The following is a 14094-nucleotide window of genomic DNA, read 5'->3' as shown; positions in this document are numbered from 1 at the left end:
AAGAAAGCTAAATTATAAAGTCTCACAAAATGCCAGGGGCAAAAAACAGAACTAAATCAATGTCTTTGTTTTCAGAAATTGGTACTGAAAAGCTCCTTTTATCAACTAATCATTCAGTCCAGAGGAGGGGGTTCATGAAGTACAAATTTTCTGTTTAGCATGAGGAGCAACATTCTTTATAATTAAAAAAAAAAAAAACAAAGCCAAATACACATTTCATTCTTGCTAAATAGTATTGTTCTACTTGCCTTGATAAAATGTGCCATGGCTTATTAACTTCCTATATAACATTGACATTCCCACAATGAAATTGTAATTCTGAATAGGGTTCACTGACAAAAACCAAGAAATAAAAGCGCCAGCTTGGATAGAAAAATAATAAGGAAAAAAAAAAAGACATAATAATATCTGCATTCATTTCAGATTTCTAAACTATAAATTCTATAAAAAATAGACTCGATTAACCATTGATTAATTTGAAGTAACACACAGTTATCATACTATGTGAGAAAAAAGCATTAATTTTTGTGGAGAACACCTGTGCCTGCCTTTCCTAAATATCTATATTCTTCATTTACTTTAAAATTCACTAGAAATATCTTTTTTTTGCTTGTTGTCTGTGTTAAATAAATTATGCTTTATATAGAATCTACACATGAAAATATTAAACATGAAATTCTGTATGTTCTCATACTAGGCATACCTCAAATCTTTGTCATGCTGGGTATACCCAAAACTTTTCACAGCAAAAATCTTAAAATCTTAAAGTCCTACAGAAAAGTTGACAGCAACCAAAATTGCTTTCAGTATAAAGATAATGGATATGGTGAATATGTTACAGAGAAAACAACTCCACCAGGATGAAAAATGTCAGCTCAAGGCCACTCATGGGTCTTAAATGCTTTACTACCATAAAAACTAATCTTCCTATCAAATATCAAAATCCATTGAGTGATTTAATAGGAGTTGTGCTTACAAGGTATGTGGACAGATGAACACTTTAACAGACAGACAGACAGTGGTTTAGTAGGAGTTGTGCTTACAAGGTACGTGGACAGATGAATGCTATAACAGACAGACAAACAGTGGTTTAATAGGAATTGTGCATACATGGTACATGGACAGATGAATGCTTTAACAGACAGATAGACAGTGGTTTAACAGATGGATGAATGAATGCTCTAACAGACAGACAGACAGTGGTTTAGTATGAGTTGTGATTACAAGGTATGTGGACAGACGATTGCTCTAACAGACAGACAGACAGTGGTTTAGTAGGAGTTGTACTTACAAGGTATGTGGACAAATGAATGCTCTAACAGACAGACAGACAGACAGACAGACAATTGTTTAGAAGGAGTTGTGCTTACAAGGTATGTTGACAGATGAACACTTTAACAGACAGACAGACAGGATGATGGTGATATACCTTAATTACTTGAAGGAGATCTCTTTTATTTCAATGCAGAAAAAATAAAATGAATAAAATTCTTGTAAATTGGAAAAAAAAAAGGAAAATAAGAAAAATGGGTCAAGCTTTCTTCCATGTTTAAGAAGACAAGCACAGAAAATTCTGATTACAGAAGGAATGACGGAAGGACGAAATAATGGACAGAACCTGAACAGTATACCCCTCTACTTCAAAGCGGAGGTATAAAAAGTTGTTAAAATCCTTTAAAGTATAATTTAACTATCATAAAATGTGTGCATGAATCCATAGACAGACAGAAAGACAGACATTAACAAGACTGGCTTTGCAACTTTGAAAAAAGATGAAAAAGACAGAAAATGAGGTAATTTAAAATTGTTTGTGTTTTTATTATAAGTATTACTTATGATTATTATATAAAACGAATAAAATACCTCAGCAAAATATCAATTATATCAATTTACAATATTACTTCAATATCCTTTAAATATTCAGAAAATGAACATTAACAAGCAATTCCCTATACACAATCTAGCGCTAAATTTACTAGTTGACTGGTATATTACATTAATTGTAAACTATGTTGTATGCCCTCTCGGCCATGAAAATCATTTTGAAGTTAAGCTTTTTTAAATAAAAGAAACATTTTCAACTAATGTGTTTAAAAAGATAAAAAAAACTTCTATATTTAATGGTAAAATACCTTTAAGCAACAGATGTACATTAAGAATTTTTCTGAATTGATTATAAATAAATGATCTACCGTATATAATTACTAATGATAGTGTTTTGCCTGCCCGATAGCGAGACTTTTACAAGATTGATATCCAACAATATGTTGATAAAACATTGATTTTGAACAATTGTTACATTTATTTGAACAATATGTTTACAAATTCAGCTTAAATTGTAATACAAAAAACTGGACTGGATGTTTTGACTGATCTAGGAGTGGACTTTCCAAGCTATTGAGTACAGACCAGGTTTTCTAGTATGTCGAAATGTATTAAAACTGAAAAACATAAACAAACCTATAATTTGTATCTGAATTAACTGAAGCAGTTTACAACTTAAAAAACTACACGGTAGAGCTTACTAAGCCATCTAAGGCCAAGACAAAGGATAGAGCTTATGATACCTTGTGAGGTTACAATTCATTTTTGACGCAGAGGTTAGAGCTTATGATGCCTTGAAAGGTCACAACTCAGAGGATTAGGCTTAAGACGTTCTCTGAGGATACGAACTCATATTGATTCAGAAGATAGAGCTTATAATGACTTCAACAGCCACAATTCATTCTCGACATAGAAGATAGAGTTTATGATGTCTTTTTGAGGCCATGACTTATTTTAAAAGAGAATAGTAAGGTACTACAAAAATGTTCAGGATTGATAAGACATAACTGGGAGGCTAAGATGGTTTCAGAAACAAAATTACACCAATCACTTCACATGACAGTATTACTAACAAATGAAGCTTGATCAAAATTCTTCCATTCTAGAGTCTGTAACTTTGTTGCTGTCTTTTTCTGTGTAAAGAAAACATGACTATTGAAAAATAATATTGAAGGGCATTGTTTCAAAAAAAATCTTTCAATCAATCCTCTTAAAAAAATCAACCAATCAGATTTGAGAAAAATCTAAGTTGAAAATTTTTATGAAATCACACAGAATTAAGACTCATTAAGTACCAGTGTAAGGGTATATCAATCATTTTTTGCAAAAAAGACATTCACAGCTTACATAACCAACTAATACACACAATTCTATTTTTAGAAGCAGTCACCTTGACTTTCAATACATTAAAAGTTTTATCATTAAAATAAGAACAATAAGTTGAGAAAACTCATTCAAACAGCTTTTTGTATTTAACAATAAAACAGGTGAGACAAATTATCCATTTCCATATTGAAACCATTCTGTTGTACTACAAATAATTGAAGAATTGCAATTTCTTGTTCAAATGCACTCACAAAAATTTTCTAATTGAGCCAGAAATATTGGATATTGATGCTTAAAAGTTGCATGGAAGATCCAATAATAATATGATCACTGAAAAACAATTTACAGATTAAAGTGCTCTTTATGGATTGCTTTCTAATTCAGATCTATAACATATTTGAAGTAATTGACTCAGGACTGATATTTCACAACGCTGCAAATGTTTAATCTGCAAGCTATTGATATTGATTGTGTGCGTTACTTACTGCACACGGTAAACCAACGATGATTATGTCAGATAGTTTTTTCTATCACCCTTTGTTCAGAAGATTGAAAATGCTTGCAAGAAGAATTAAAAGCATTATACAAATCAATATTTAAGAAACATTTCTAGAGTATTTTCAAATTGTTTGATCCTTACAGATTTTCTCAAGAACCCATTGTTGACAATTAAATATTAGTCCGATTAACAGTCAGGCAGCTGATGAATGTCTATAGTCCTTAGGAGAAATGTATACGGTTCAAGCAACACTGATGCACTGACCAGGTGTCATCAATCAGCTAAAAAAATAGTATTCTCTATTCTTTATTGTGTAATATGTGAATAAGAATTTTATTGTGAAGTGGTCTTGATTAAAAAAAAAACCTTTATAGTAAAATCAAAATTTAAACATGCTTGTGCTTGTTTATGTTAAAAATCCCAATTTTACAGCCTCATTGGAGAAATAATCTAAAACCTCCTATCCAAAGAAAATCTTTCCTCTACCATTGGTAGAATATTGTCTTATTACTTTCTGCTAGTCTGTATTTCCATGGACACTACAAACCTCCATTTTTATGAAGACATTGATATATTGAATTGGGCTGCAAGACCAGAGAAAATTTAAAGTACATTTCTGCCTGACCTTAAAAAAGAACAGTGCTCAAACATCATGTTAAGACTCTTAACAAAATTTTCATTCAGTTCATTCTACTTATAAGCTTCAATATATTTTTTTCCTATTTGTTTGATTAAAAAATCAAACTTTAAATAATTAATAAGGACATTACAATCAATACTTCCTTAATTTTTTTCAAAACAATATTTTGTTCAAATGTTAAATATAGTGCTAAAAGGGTATGAAAAAAAATTAATCTTCTGGATTCAAATCACAAATTACAGCCAGTAATATAGTAAACTTAGGGGAATAGAGTTGCTGTTCCTTAGGTTGAATGACCATTTACAGTAAAACCTCTCTAAACCGAACCCCTTTTGGACTGTAGAATTCGGTCGGTTTGGACAGGTGTAAGATTAATCCAGGTTCAAAATACATTTAAACTGACACAACTGGACTTCAAAATTTGTCTAGTTTAGGCAGGTTTTTGATTTATTCAGGGTTCGACTTAGACAGGTTTAACTGTACCAATATCTCTCAGGGTCAAACCTCTACATCTGGTAAAAAGCATTTCACATGCTACTTTAAAACTACTTGTATCTTACAGGTAATTGACAAATAATTGCCTATTCATACAATTCTAGCTAAAACAGTTTGCTATTCAAGTTCAAGCTGTTATAAGTTTGCAATTACACTTTTTTACTATAAGAGTTTTCAATTCAGCTTTTATAATTTGCACCACTATTTAACCGTTCTCCATCATAATTTTGCAATATTACACACATTCAGTATCTGCTGATACAGTTTCCTATTAATAATTTCCATTACCTTTTTGCTAATACAGTTTTCCAATTAAATAGCACAATTTATGCTCAAAAAGTTTGGTTGATGATCGTGAAGTAAAAACTGGAAATCACTGGACCAAAACAAAACCCCCACCTTTTTCAGGAATTTTGATCTGCCTCTAGACTGTATTAGTGCAAATTAGCTCAAAAATGTACAAAGTCCAAATTTAAGTTGCAAAGCAAACATGTAAATTACAATATCTTTAGATTGGCCTTTAAGATATCATACCGTGGTGGGTATTGAGGAAAATACCGACTTAGTCCAGGTGATAATCATTGAATCTCATCTTCAAAAATAAAATGTGTAATTTGATGAGTAAAAGAGCAATCTACTTCAGTATAGAACTTAAACATGAATGCAGCCATTGTTCTTACTATCCTTTCTGTCATGTGCTGCTAACTGAAAATGTCAAAAGTTTCTGTTACACCAAGTACAAACTAATGCACACAGGGAAATTCCTCTATTTTTTTTTTTTTTACCCATTAGAAAAAGACAACAAATAGTGATTATTTCCACTGGGATATAGAATTTCTTCATTCCACAAAATAAAATTTGTACTTGATTCTATTTTCAATTTAAAACAAGGAACGGAAAAGGAAATAGATATGGTGAAACGAAACAAATGCACTGTCATATAATCCTTAAAAATGAGTATTTACCTACAGAGATCATCAAAAGGTCTTCAACAAGTGTAAACATACCTTTTAGTAAGCTCTGAAAGACCCAACTAACAAATGTAATAAAAAGGTCAATAGTAAAAGAATGATGGCACTGCTTCAAAATAAACTATGAACTCAAATAATGGCAAGAAGACACAATAATGACTCTGGGAGTCTAATGGCAAGAAGACACAATAATGACTCTGGGAGTCAATCTAAATTTTAACTAAGAAAGGTGCAATAACTCCATAATAGTATATGAAATTTACACAATGATCTTACTTGACAAATATTTATTTTCTATATTTGAAGTCAGAAAAAAACTTAGATTAATTAATCTAGGAATCAAATTTATGATGACAGACAAATACACATAAGGATCAGTTAAGTAGCAGTCTTTCTAAAAATCAGACAGAAGGTCATTCATGCATGTCAAAAACCCATCAAATTCAGTTTTATTTCTTGTTCAGAAACAGTTACTGATTACATAACCTGTCTTAGTTTGTTATTTGGTTGTTTCACTTTTGAGATAAAAATTTTATAGATTGTACATAATATTTGCATTTTGCAAGAGTTATCGTTCTTGATTTGGCTTCATTTGGTTGATTTTAGTGGAAGATGAACTTATGATTTTCTAAAAAGTGAAGATCTGAATGCAGAAAAGATTGTTGTTATGTGAAAGTATAGCTTATGTAGAAAGAAAAAAAATCATTTGTTTTACCATGAATCACTTTACCATTGGCAGTGCCTGAAATTTATATGGGCTAGTACTTAATATATAAACTCACTGAGCGGGGGGTGGGGGGAGGGGGGAATTCCATTTAGATAATGCAGTAATTCAAACTTTTGAATCACAAATTAAACATGGCAATTAATCCATAATTAAAACTAAAAAAGTTCTTCAAAAACATATGTCTCCCCATTTCAAAAAATCAAAGGGTATAACTTCCATGAAATTCAGTGAATCATTAATTCCTGGTAACATGCACAAATAAATATCATGTCTTAACTATCTACAAAGTCTAATGAAACTTGGTGCAGTGGTTATGAAAGTGTGACAGACAAACAGGCAGACAAGCCAAAAACAATATGTCTCTTGTCAATAGTGGGGAAAGACATGACTAATGAGCAAAACTCATAGTCGGATACTCTAACTCCCCATCTCAGTAACGGAATGGTTAAAATGTGAACAAAAATTGCTTCCGTTAAAGTATCAAATGGCTGTGATAAGTAGTTAAAGAAAATACTCCAGCAAAAAGATTGTAGACAAACAAATGCATGACCAGAAGGATAAATGAATGGACAGACACCATGATCATCTTGTAAGGCAGGGAGTATAAATACTACACACACGGCTAGATGAGCAATTTATAAATTGCTTACTACAACTGTTATCTATAAATGTGAAAATATTTCAAAACTTGAAAAGCCAAACTCTAAGCCTTCCTCTGGATTCCTAAATTACAGGTCAAAAACTAGAGGCCACTTGGACAAGTCGGTGGAGTTGCTGATAAGAGAAAGGTACCCTCTGATACAAAAGTATGGACATACACTCCCATCACTATACATCCACCACGTAAAGCATTGGTATAAAATAACAAAAAGCTCGGAATATGAAATTTGAAGGAAACCCAAGGATTTCAAGAAAATACTCATTTGAGATTTTTCATATAACATCTGTTTCCTGGATGGCAGTGATATTAACATAAGGTCCATAAAAGATGAAGCATCACTTAAGGAGGTAGATCTAGGGTAAGGGACATAACTCTTGAAATCAGTGACATGTTTGTATCATATTCAATTTCACCAAAGCCTATCAAGCTTTCATTTGACACAGGATGAAATCAACCCAAGTTACTTTGATGCTTACATGAAATTGATGTAAAATGCTGAATACAAATGTTCCAATGATTTGTAAGAGTTGTGTCCCTTACCCTAAGTCTCCCTCCTTAATCCTATTTAAATACACATATGGTCAATAATTTGTATGATTTCACTTTATTCCACATAGTAGACACATAGACAATCAAATCAGACAACTGGTTCCCTCCCCGTTTCTAAATACCAGCCATGGTCAAGCAAATTAGTATATGCACTGCCAAAGCAAGTACATCAGTCAAGCAAATTACTGATGCCTATAATTAATCATCAGTTTACATCATTTCAGGAACTGTCATGACTGGTAATAGAATTGAATGCACTAGACATTGTAGCACAAATATGTCCCTCTCTGAGAGATAATTTCTATATTTGTCTGATCATTCGAACATCTATACTAAACACCTATTTGGACCAACTTTAAAAACAACTCTGTGTGTATTGATTGATTGTAGTTTTATATTCTATTGCAGATATTTTTTTTTCACATTTCCGGGGCCATTGCATTTGATTATTCCATTAGACACTGCATTGTACTAGTTGGCCATCCTGAGCCAGTTTTTTTTGGTGCTAGCTCACAGAAGCAAAAACACACAGCTCGGCCTGTCACCCCAGACACATTATTTTGACACAAGGCATCTGTCATCTGCTGAAATGTTCTAAGGAACTGTTTTGTACTAGTTGGACAAGCTGAGCCAGATTTTCTTTGTGCTAGCTCATTGAAGCAAAAACACACAGCTCGGCCTGTTACCCCAGACACATTATATTGACACAAGGCATCTGCCGTGTGCTGAAATGTTGTAAGGAACTGTTTTGAACTAGTTGGACACGCTGAGCCAGATTTTGAAGCTAGCTCACAGAAACAAAAACACACAGCTCCGTTTGTCACCTCAGACCTCTGAGTCAACAAGTCATTACTCTAATGCCATGTGCTCAGTACAGACTAGCCATTTTTATCTAAGTCTTAGGTACAACTTGGCTGAGGATAGAAACCACTACCTCCCATTCTTTGGGATGAGCCCACTACATGTGGTGTTACTTGTCATAGAAGTACACAGACAAAGCTCTCAACAGAAATCTTTCAGGATCTGTGAAACTAGTTTAGAAAAAAACTGTAATTTGAACAGGCATCAAGTTTATCCAGGGATCAGGTAAAACCAGGTTTTATATCCTGTCAAAATTCCTACATTTCTTATGGTTAATTATTTCAGGTGAATTACAATATAAGTGGTCAGCATAAAATTGCCAGTGGTAAAAATTGATGAAATCAGCAGTCAAAAAGTATAGAAAATATGAACAATAAATAATGAAGAGTAAAAGGAACTATATACAATTAAAATTCAAGTAAAACTAATAAGACACTAAATTAAGAAAAGATAGTACAAGGAGAATAGCAAGAACTTACCTTTAAAATCTATCTTCCTTGACTAAAGATGTCTGAAATGAATAAATAAATTGCTTGTTATTAAATGAGTCTTCAATTTGGTGAAGTAGATATTTAAGTTTTTTTTGTAAATATTGTAAGCTCTGATTTTTTTTGCATGCAATAATTATTGCACTTTTGGGATTTTAGACCAAAACGTGTTTTTCATGTTAGTGATTAAAAAAAATAACTCCTGTATTATTCATTAGAAATGTCACCAAAAATAGTTTAGTAAGAATTCATTTTATTGCAATTTAAATCCTGTCATGCGTTTTGCATTACATGTTTTGTTTTTGTTTTCATTTTCATTTTTTATGTTGCAATAATTTAACAATTTGCAGTATCTTGTGTTGTCTGTTGTCATTTTATGGACCATGCACTGTTTTGTCCAAAGATTTTTAAAACCTTTTCTTTGGAGAGGTGATTTTAGGAAAAACATACTGCTGACATAAAACCTTTCATGCAAAAAATTGAGCATAAACAAATTTTGTAGGTAAGCAAACATTAAAGACAAAACTTAAGAGCTGCTTATTCTGATTCTTCAATTTATTTGTAAAAATTACGAAATTAAGTAGCTGTCTTTGTTAGAATCATGCAAAATATGAAAAATGTGTAACACCGAAAAAAAGGCTACATATTTTTATTTTTGTAATCAAGTTGTTTTATGGGTGTATATTATGAAATGTGTAATTATTCATTCATGTCTGCCTGCTCTTAAGAGAAAATCAACATTGAAAATCCAATAGATTCTATTATATTTGAGCGTCATTTACAGAGTTATCTCCCTTACTTTTGAATTCTGCAGTGCATTCTATACAATTTTTATCTCCTATGAGCATGAGTTATATGAAAAACCAAATGTTAATTTCTGTTTACAAAAGCATTTTAAACAAGATATCAAAAATAAAAATATGTAGGCTTTCCAACCATATATCACAGTTTGCATGATTCTTAGCTGGAGTGCTACTTAAGTTCTAAAAACAAGGCCTTTAATACATTCAATCCTGAGACTACATCAAAGAGATGTAAAGTTTAGCTTTTTATAAGAATAATGCAGGAGATGATTCATGGTAAAAAAAAAAATTTACCAAAAATATTGCAGTTTTAGATTGAAAAATGCACAAAAAGTATCACTTTTTTAAATACTGATTTGTTCATAGAAAAGATTATAAAGACTGCATTATGATCAATGCAGGGAAGATAACTCTTAATATTACAACAGATAGTATGTAAATGCATCTCTTATCCCTATTCACTTTCAGAAAATGAATTCACATTTTGTGACAAAACCCAGAAGAGTAATAAAGTAGGAACATAAAAAGTCTTATTTTTTAGTCAATCATTGTTATTATGGGATCTGCTTGGTTTTTAGAAAGACTTGTAACTTCTCACATCACTTACATATGTTTATTTGTTAATTTCTGAGAGCTTGAAAACTTTTTTCAAGGTAAATCATAAGGCCTACGCAGACAAATCTTATTAAATGGTAAACTTTGCCATCGGCACTTCATACAAAAAAAAATTAAAGATTTCTGAAAATAGAAATTTTATTAAAATCTTAATTTTACTTTAAAAACGCCTACTTGAAGTTCTACCTTAAACCTAGATATGAAAATAATCTGAAAATAAAATACTTCGTCTTCTTTATTCTGCACTTATAAGGCATGTCTAGGAAATTTCTAGAGTTCAGTGATACAATTGCAGTATCTTGCGTTGAGTTCGACCTAGATACATTTTGTACTTGTAGGAGTTAGATCAAACACAGAACAGAAATAGAACGTGAAATTGCATGCATTGTCTTGCAAGGTAAACCCCCATTCGTACAGGAAGTTGATGTCAGACGACAACCAACATCGCTTACTCTATATAAAGCCACATACCAAATTTGGAATCAATTGGTTCTGCGGGAGCTGAGAATTTTGTAACAAAATGTTTGATTGAAGGAATGACAGATGGACAGATGAAAAGTTGGACAAGGTGATTCCAATATACTTCCAATTCTTGAGTGAAGGAATAATTAGTTTTCGGTTCAAAAAGATTCAAAGATTTTAGAAATGAAAGCTCAGAAGTACAGGGATATCCTTCTATTTTGATACAAATTGGGACCAAGACATCAAGGGAGATAAGAAATTGCTTGAAATCACAAGCTAACGATAAGATATTCCCATTCCACCCAGTAACACACCATATGGTCAATATATATACAAAGTCATCACTTCAGCTTAATAATCTAGTTCTATGATATGATCAACCTACATAAAACTTCTGTCATAATGGCTGTGGAAGGTAGTTTCAGAAAAAAACTGTTCTGAAAAAGTTTACATGAACAAACAGAAAAAGAGAAAAAAGACAAGCAGACGGACAAAAGTAAAACAGTACATCCCCTTCCTAGAATTGGAGAATACTGTAAATATATTATATTTCACAGTTGCCAATTTTCGTGGATAACCTGTCAAGTAAACACACCTCACTGGTATCAATTATCATTGTATCAAAAAATAATTAATTATGCATAATGAAACACATGAATTATGCTGGTACTTTTTTGAGCTATTCTTTCAATGGAAAAAATCGAAAAATCAGTACACTGCGAAAAATAGTATTTTTACAGTAATCATTTTCATTTCAATTTTGGAACCAAACAAAACAGTGTTAACAAATTAAAAAGATTCTGGACTATTATATACCCATACAGATATCTTAAATATAACCAAATAAGATATTGGCATGTAGCATTTGCCCATTGGTAGAGTTAACCCGAAAGGCTGCATGGTAAGGTTGTGAGGAAATCCCATGGAAATTCCCTCATGCGCCTTATTTGTAATGTATACAGTGAAACCTGTTGTATCTGAACAATTTATATATAGAATCCAAGAGGTTGGTTTAGACAGGTTTTTCTTTAGTACTCAGTTGTCAGACTCCACTGTACTTCACTGCAGTGAAAGTAGATGTAGAAACAGTTTCTACAACTTTTTCACAAGATTACATAAGCATGATAAAAATAATTGCGCTAAAAACTTTTATTAATTCACTTCATGAACACTGCACTAAAAACTTTTATTAATTCTCTTCAAGAACACTTAAATGTATAATTTACTTATCTGAAATGTACCATTTGTCAGAAAAGTCTACATAAAAAAAACCCAAAAAACCACTCTGCAAAAAGGTGCACTACAAAGAATACTAACTGCAAGCTTTTAAATTGTTTTAAAATTTCTGATCATAAAACGGTAATTTATTTAAACTTAGCGCAGATGAAAGTTTCTTAAATCGACAATCATTATGAGTAATTGCATAAAGTTTAAATATTGAGCAATCTATCAAAATAAAAATACTTTCATTTCAAAAGCCACAAACTAGTAAAATTAAAATGTTATAAATTAGGCAGTAAGTTTATACAGTCCTACTTTTGTGCAAACAAACAGCACGATGACCTCAAGATCATGTTTTTACTTCAAACGACAGGTTACGACAATAGTTAAATGTCTGAAATTTTCAATAAGCACAAAATTTAAATACCCCATTAAATCATACCAACAGACAACAGTGCATATTCCCTTGACAATCACAAGGTGGTTTCAAAAAAGTACTATTCTTTGTAAGAAACATGCAATAGGTGGCAATTGTCTTCTTTTTTTTTATTTTTGGCCTCAAATATATTCAATACATCTTGAAAACAACCAAAAAGCTATTTGAATTTTCCCCAAAACATGTGACATAGACATTTTTTGACTACTTATATTGGGAAAAAATGCAAGGATATTTCCTGCCATTTTTCCATTGTGCATTTCAACTAAATCTAAAACTTAAAAGCAAACTTTACAAACACTTAGATGGTTGTTTCTGCACGTTCTGTGGTACAAATGCTACACCTTATACACATTTTACCTGATTCCTACCTGGAGAAGTACTTAATAGTTAAAAAGATAAAACAGGTTCGAAAAATTCAGTAGAAAAGCTACATTTCAAACAAAGACACGGAAACCATTGGCGACGATGATGTCATATCAGATTTCTCACCACTTGCAAAGGTCAAAGTAAAAGCCAAAATTGACTGATTCACTGTTGTTACAATTCTGAGTCAACGAACCTCCGAAAAAAGATCACAGCTCAACAAATGGTAGAGAAGAAATTTAAGCTTTCAACATTCTTTGTTTCCTTTTATCTCTGCATTATCTGTGACCTTGGGAGTAACCGAAACCCTGAAGTACACATAAATTTCTTTTATTTCACCCTAGATTTGACATGTAACAATTGTCATTTTTGGTGTCAATTTCATCTAAAATAATACATCCTGCACTTAATGTGCAATCATGAACTACAGCACAAGCACAGTTGAGATTGGATAACATCTGTAACATATTAAGCACAAAATTGGTCTTCTGTAGAAACACACACACAAAAAAAAATAAATATAAAAACTGAACCCATGAATCATTTCAAATTCAAATAAAAAAAAAAATACAACGTGTAAGGATTGTAAAAAATTCTCAACACTAGATCTGACCAATAAGATTAGTTGAAATAAAAAATTTCTAGAAAAATCTAAATTCAGCTTCTAATCCTTAATCTAAAATTTGGCCAATCAGTTTGGCTACAAAAAAAATTGAGTGAAATTCTGTCTGAATCTCACATGATCTAACCTAAATGAAAAATGTCTTTTTTCTTAATGTCTACAGTGTTCAATATATAGTGTTAAATGTAGCTACTCTAAATAAAGACAGCCAAGCATAATATCTTGACAGAACGAGGACAAAGGGAGGTGACCACCCAAAACATACAGACTGACAGACAAAAATTAAATTAGTCCCATTAATAATGTTAAAGCCTGGTATCTTTATTGAAGGACCAATACAGGGAATATGTGTTACAGACAGACGGATGAACAAAGGGAAAAAAAATATTGAAAAAATCGTTTTAAGAGTAATCAAGGGAACCAAGGTTATAGCAGTAATCAAAAGAATGTAATCCTGGGACAAAGACCAGACATGGAAAACAGACGTACACAACAAAGAACATAAAGTAACTAAAATCATACATACAA

At 31.7% G+C, this 14094-nt stretch overlaps 1 protein-coding gene across 1 annotated transcript in view; it reads right to left on the bottom strand.

Moving 5' to 3' along the window:
• Positions 1-14094, bottom strand: part of LOC148620026 (zinc finger MIZ domain-containing protein 1-like) — a 207526-nt gene that overhangs the window by 166222 nt on the left and 27210 nt on the right. Inside the window, exon 2 of the mRNA XM_088580538.1 lies at positions 9033-9064. The gene's annotated coding sequence lies outside the window, so the exon portion shown is untranslated. The remainder of the gene's footprint in view (positions 1-9032; positions 9065-14094) is intronic.

Source organism: Perna viridis, chromosome 4, assembly GCF_037379345.1.
Source record: "Perna viridis isolate PV_CMFRI_1.1 ecotype Kerala chromosome 4, ASM3737934v1, whole genome shotgun sequence".
NCBI lineage: Eukaryota > Metazoa > Mollusca > Bivalvia > Mytilida > Mytilidae > Perna > Perna viridis.
Note: the sequence above shows the minus strand (reverse complement) of the source record. Positions and strands in the feature narration are given on the sequence as shown.